At 33.4% G+C, this 6,935-nt stretch overlaps 1 protein-coding gene across 1 annotated transcript in view; it reads right to left on the bottom strand.

Moving 5' to 3' along the window:
- Positions 1–4,403, bottom strand: part of TIMM9 (translocase of inner mitochondrial membrane 9 homolog (yeast)) — a 12,488-nt gene extending 8,085 nt beyond the window's left edge. The window contains exon 1 of the mRNA XM_008589530.1: positions 4,315–4,403. The gene's annotated coding sequence lies outside the window, so the exon portion shown is untranslated. The remainder of the gene's footprint in view (positions 1–4,314) is intronic.
- Positions 4,404–6,935: the final 2,532 nt, after the last annotated feature.

Below are 6,935 nucleotides of genomic sequence, written 5' to 3'. Positions count from 1 at the left end.
TTCTTAGAAAGCTGACAAACCTACTAGCAAGACTAAAAAAGAAAAGGAGAAGACACAAATTATCTCTATCAGGAATGAAACAGGGTATGTTATCACTACAGACCTTGCAGACATCAAACAGATAACAGGAGTACTACAAACAGCTCTACATACATAATAAATCTGACAACTTATTTTATGAAGTTAGTATTATCCTGATATTAAAACTAGACAAAGTCAGTACAAAAAAAAACTACAAAAATATCCCTTATGAAATAGACATAAAATGCTTAACAAAATGTTAGCAAATAGATTTCAGCAATATATAATTATAAACCTTAACCAAGTAGGATTTATTCCAGGGAAGGAAGGTTGGTTCAATATTTGGAAATCAATCCACATTGTCCACATATTAATAAACCAAAGAAGAAAAATCATATGATCATATCAATAGATGCAGAAAAAGTATTTGGCAAAACACCCATTCATGGTAAAAACTCTTAGAAAAATAGGAAAAGAAGGGGGACCTCTTCAACTTGATAGAGAGCATCTATAAAAAAAATCCCCTACAGCCTACACTATCCTTAATGGTGAAAGACAATACTTTCCCATAAGATTGTGAGCAAGAAAAGATAATTTCTCTCAGCACTCTTAAACACACTGCTGGAAATTCTACCCAGTGCAGTGAGGCAAGAAAAGGAAATAAAAGATCATAAAGGAGGAAAATAAAGTTAACCCTACCTGCAGATGACATAATTGTGAATAAGAAGATCCCAAGGAATCTACAAAGGACCTCCTGGAACTAATAAGTGAGTTTGGTAAGGTCACAGGATACAAGATAAACATACAGAAATCAATTGTATTTCTACAAACTAGCAATGAACATTAAAGTGCACACTGAAATTAAAACTATAATACCATTTATAATCACTCCAAAAAAAGGAAAAAAAAGATTTATGGGTAAATCTAACAAAACATGTATAGGATGTGTACATTGAAAACTTAAATGCTGATGAAAGAAATCAAAACCTAAACAGAGAATCATACCATGTTCGTAGACTAGAAGGCTCAACATAGTAAGAATGCCCATTTTCCCAAAATGGATATACAGGCTTAATGTGATATCAAGATCCCGGCAAGATTTCTTATAAACATAGGCAAGATTATTCTAAAATTTATATGTAAAGCAAAGGGACTAGAATAGCTAAAACAAATCTGAAAAACAAAGAATAAAGTGGGAAGAATCAGTCCATCTGATTTCAACACTTATGTAGCTCCAGTAATCAATACTGCATGGTACTGGTGGAGGAGCAGACAAAAAGATCAATGGAACAGTATACAGAACTCATAAATATGTTCAACTGATTTTTGGAAAAGATGTAAAAGCAATTAAGAAAGGATAGTCTTTTTCAACAAATGGTACATCTACAGTCACAAAATTTAAGCTCAAATTAAATCTCTTATACAAAGATTAACTCAAAATGAATCAAGGACTTTGAAGTAAAACATAAAACTATTATAACTTTTAGAAAAATATGAGAATCTTAAGGCTTTAGAGCTAGGAGTTCGTAAACTTGACATCAAAAGCATAATTCAGAAGAGAAAAACTGATAAATTAGACTTCATCAACATTAAAAACTTTTACTTTGTAAAAGATACCGTTAAGAGGAGTGAAAGACACCATTAAGAAGAAAAGACAAGCTACAAACTGGGAGAAAATATTTGCAAACTATTTATCTGACAAAGAACTAGTAACAGAAGATACAAAGAACACTAAAAACTCAACAATAAAAACACAAGTAATCCAATTAGAAAACAGGCAAAAGACATGAGAAGATTATTTCATCAGAGGGAATAAATGGCAAATAAGCACATGAAAAGATGTTCAACATCATTAGCCATTAGGGAAATGCAAATTAAAACCACAATGAGGTGGTGTTGCACACGTATCAGTATGGCTGAAATAAAAAAAACAGTGACAACACCAAATGCTGGTGAGGATGTGGAAAACTATCACTTACATATTCCTGGTGAGAATGTAAAATGGTACAGCCACTCTGGTAAGCAGTTTGGCAGTTTCTTAAGAATTTAAACATGGTACTACCATATGACCCAGCAACTGCATTCCTGAGTTTTTTTTTTTTTTTCCTTGCTGCTGGCCAGTAAGGGGATCTGAACCCTTGACCTTGGTGTTACAAGGCTGAGCTCTAGCTAAGTGAGCTAACTGGCCAGGCTGGGCATTTATCCTAGAGAAATGTAAACTTATGTTCACAGAAAAACCTGTATGTGAATGTTTGTAGAATTTTTATTCATAACTGTCAAAAATTGGTAAACACCCAGATGTTCTTCAGTGGGTTAACGGTTGAACAAAGTGACATATCTATACCATAGAATACTACTCAGCAATAAAAAGGATGAGGTATAGATATATGCAGCAGCCTGGAGAATTATGCTGAGTGATAAAAGCCAATCCTAAAAGGTTACATACTGTATGATTCCATTTATATAACATTCTTGAAATGACAGAATTAAAGAAATGGAAGACATTAGAGGTTAAGGAGGGGATGGGGGTAAGAGGGAAAAGGGTGTTGCTATAAAAAGGCAACATGAGAGATATTTATAATTGAAATGTTCTGTAGCTTTCCTGTATGAGTATCAATATTCTGGATGTGATATTGTATCCCAGTTTTGTAAGATGTTACCACTGTGGAAAACTGGGCAGAGGGCACAAGAGAGCTCTGCATTATTTCTTACAACTGCATGTGCATCTACAACAATCTCAAAATAAAAATTTACTAAAAAGAAAAACACACAAAAAAATAGTACAGCTTTCTCATCTCTGCCAAAGAACAAGGTGAAGCATGATAAATGTTGTCAGCAAAAGTTCCAAACTAGAGTTCTTTCGGATTCCCAGTTAGAAAACAGTCTGATAAGATCTAACAGCTGATAAGACAACTTTTATGGAAATAAGTATTAAATAAAACCATTGTTTTGTGGGAAATTAAAAAATACAAAAGTACAAAACGTCTTCCAGGAGACCCTGAGCCTTTTGAATCGCTGAACTAATATAGCATAGTCACTGTACTTCAGGAGGATACACAGCAAACTGGACTTTCTACATCTCACAGGAAAAAAGAAAACACATCTGATTTCCTTACTTATAACACCTTAGAAATGCATATAATTGCTATTCTTAATGCCAAAATCTGGTTTTCTTTTTCTGATTCCTTTTTTTTTTTTGGAGGCTGGACGGTACAGGGATCCAAACCTTTGATCTTACTTTTATCAGCACCATGCTCTAAGCAGCTGAGCTAACCAGCCAGCCCTTATTCTTGTATTTCTTTGGGTTAAAATTCATATTTATTGATTTTTTCAACCAGAGGTCAGAGAGGCAGAAAGTATGAAATCTTTAAATGTTCTGTAAGTTTCAGAGACTGGTACACTATACTGCCTCTATTCCTACCTCCCCCTTATTGGTGACAAATGTGTCAATTCATGGTGACAAATGACAGTTGTTGTGAAGTCTGACAAGACATAGATAAAGAGTGCCAAAGTGTGTTGGTATGAATTTTCTTAAGTTAAAATTATTTTCTTGTCTTATTGTCTTTTAATATACATTCCTTAAACAATATATGTCTCTTCCTTTAAATGAAATAAAGTTTAACATATTATAAAAGTAATATAATTTACTTATTGAGAATTTGGAAAATAAAATTAACATTATGATTTATTTCCTTTTCTCTAGTCATTCAATTATATATACTATTTTTTCAAATATTTTCCCAGATGTACAATTGAACTAAAGAGCTAACAGTCAGCAATTTTCTTAAGTCTGCCTAAATCCCCAAAGCTATTCTCTGTAGTCACCAATATCAAGATTATGGTATATATATTTATACTTGTTCCTAGAAAATACTGGAGACAATTGAGTGAATTAATCATTTTCAGATTTACTTGCTAGTTTGAGGTCTTCTAAATCTTGCACCATTCATTTTGTAGTTATTTATCATTAAGTTGTGCTAAGTCCAAAAGCCACACAAACCACCTGATGGTGAGAACAGGTGGCAGCAGTCTGGCTGTCCTTTTACTTGGCCCTAGTTTCCAGACATTATAGCAAATGTTTGTTATTGTTTAGGCAAATATCCAATCAGGGGTTACCTTCTAGTTATAGCCCTGAAACCTGGAGAGGGAGAAAAGGGATAAGAGAATTTTAGAATACATTGTGTAGGTCTTAGAAATGATTATAACAATACTAATTTTTGTGTCAAACAAAATATATCATAGAACTGGGAACTTAAGAGTAAAGGGAGATCTTATCAGTCATCAAGCTCAAACCTTTTCTGATGCATGAGTTTCCTTTCTGTTCTGGAAAAGTAGTTGTCCAACCTTTGCTTGAATGTCTCCAGTAAGGCCTGATTTCTTACCTGAAAAATGAGGGTGTTATAATATGACTACTGAAGCCCCTTCAAACTCTTTTTGATGAAATCTAAACTTCTATTGCTAAATCATTTTTTAAAAAGCCTCTTCCTTTTTAATAAATGCAATTAGTTCCCTCTATTCTGAGGTTATGATTCATTAGTGCATGTTATTATTTTAAAAAATACTTAATGTAATGCTATTCTTATTTTCCCAGGTAATAAGTATATATTATACTTCTCTTATGATTCTCCTAATAATCCTGGGAGGGGTGGTTCAGAAACATTACGCAACTTGCATGAGGTCACTTACAGATAGTAACTGGTATAGCAGGGACCTAAGATGTTCTGACTTCAAACTGCAGTATTTTCCCCATTATACCCTAAGACCCATAAAATATATCTAATAAACTATTATGATGAATATCATCTATCTAAAAATATTTCCAAATAGCCAAACACATATTATAAGCTTTTGATATTTTTTCAGCAACCCAAAACACCGTTAATATATTTTTTTGCTTCTACATTTTTCTCACATTTATTAACTACATCTATTATCTCCTCTCCAATGCACCTACTTCCTCTCTAAATTATTTTTAATCTCTCAGGAAGGAAATCCAATTACTGGAGAAGAGAAAAAGATCTAGCAAAGGCCCCTGAAAAAAATTATTTCAGGTGAATAACATCATACATGGACAATTTCCAGAAATTTGTTTATAATGGGGAAAAATCCTATCAGGGATGTGATGGGGAGATGCCCTCAATTTCTTTCATAGAATCATATGCAAATATGTACCATGTCTGAAGCCAAATCTTAATCCTGCTCAAACTTAGTTTATAATAAATGATTCTTCTGATGTTCTTAGTCACTATCTCTAATTGTTCTTGGTCTCTGCAGGATTGGTACTGGTAACTGGCAATCTTGTAATTCAGGAAATGATCATGAACGGATGATAGAACCACTGGGTGATAAGTTGTTGGGGAACAAGATATATTCATAGTCTTAAAGCATTTCCACAGGTTACTTATTAAATAAGGAAAACTGTCACTTTACAATGGAAAGATTTGACAGTCACCACCTTAACTAAGTGATTAAACCTAGCATCACAAACACTGGCTCTCAACATTAGGTGTTTCATGGTGGGATGCGGTAAGGTACACAGCATCACCTGTATGGTATTTTTGTCAAAAATGTTTGATCTGACTCTGATTTTGACGGAATAATTAGGAAAAATCACAATGTGGGACAATTTGTAAGATGACTGGGCTGGTCTTTTCAAAAATGTCAGGAAGTCATAAAGAAAAGTGATTAATGGCTGATGTAGATTAAGTCATGACAACTAAACACAATGTGTGAATACTGGATCATGAATCAAAAAAATATTTTTGAGGTAAAAGTAAAGACATTTTGGGGATAATTGGGAGAATTTGAATATATTATCTTCTTAAATAATGATAATCTTATTGAGGCTATGTGATAGAATATCCTTAAGGAGATACATGCTGAAGAAATTAGTATTAAAGTTCATGATGTCTGCAATTTATTTGCAAATGGTTCAGCAAAAAAAGAAGTATATATATGTATATATAGAGACAGGAGGAAAGAGTAAGCAAATACAGTAAAAAAAAAAAAAAAAGTTAACAACAAAAAAGAAATGAAAGAAAGAAAGAAAAAATCTTGTGAGCCATGCTTTTTGTTCCAGGACTATAGTGTCTTTATTCGATTAGTCAAACGTCTAAATTGATCTGAACTAATTTGTTTGACTGATATAACTTTATAGGATTCTAACACATGACCTTTTCCTTTAGATTTGCAGCAGGTTTAGGAGTTATGTCTGACTAACTGACAACCCTAACTCATCTCATTAACCAAAGCAAAAAATATTTTCGAAAGATTACTGCTTTCAGATTGAAATGTTGGCTTCTAGGCATAAGAGAGATGACCCTAGCAGGACTGGACTTGATGCAAAGAAGACTACTTGGGTTTTAACCCCATCTCTGGTATTAAAGGGGTTGTAAGATCCTAAGTAAGTTATTTATTCAAGTCATTTTAATGACTGCGTATGCTCAGACCTTAGAGACTAGAGGGGAAAAGTCACTTTCTTACACATCTAAGTTTCACCTAGAAAACAAGGGAGTTAAATCATCTCCAAGGTCTCCTGCAGCTCTGACGTTATTTTTTAAATACACTTATATTCACAACAAATTGTGAACACAGAGGTACACCTAAGAGCCCAATAACGAAGGGGTAAATGTAAGTGAAATAAAGATAATAATTACAGAAACTCATAAAGATATAAAAATAAAGGTTTTCCAAAGCTGGGTCCTTAAAGATCCCTTTTAACTCTAGATGACTTCTATAAGAGTAGAAGCTGAGATGTAAGAGAAATAAAATTCGTTCTTTAGCTTTTACATCAGATTACATTTTTTGCTTTGATTAATCTATTTGAAAGCCTGTAGTATGGCGTAAAGTGAATGCTGAGTTGCGCGTCCTCAAAAATTAGCAGATCAGGGAAAGGGTGTTAGCCCTGCTATTCT

Source organism: Galeopterus variegatus, unplaced genomic scaffold, assembly GCF_000696425.1.
Source record: "Galeopterus variegatus unplaced genomic scaffold, G_variegatus-3.0.2 Scaffold5501, whole genome shotgun sequence".
NCBI lineage: Eukaryota > Metazoa > Chordata > Mammalia > Dermoptera > Cynocephalidae > Galeopterus > Galeopterus variegatus.
The sequence above is the reverse complement of the archived record's forward strand: the minus strand, read 5'-3'. Positions and strand labels throughout refer to the sequence as shown.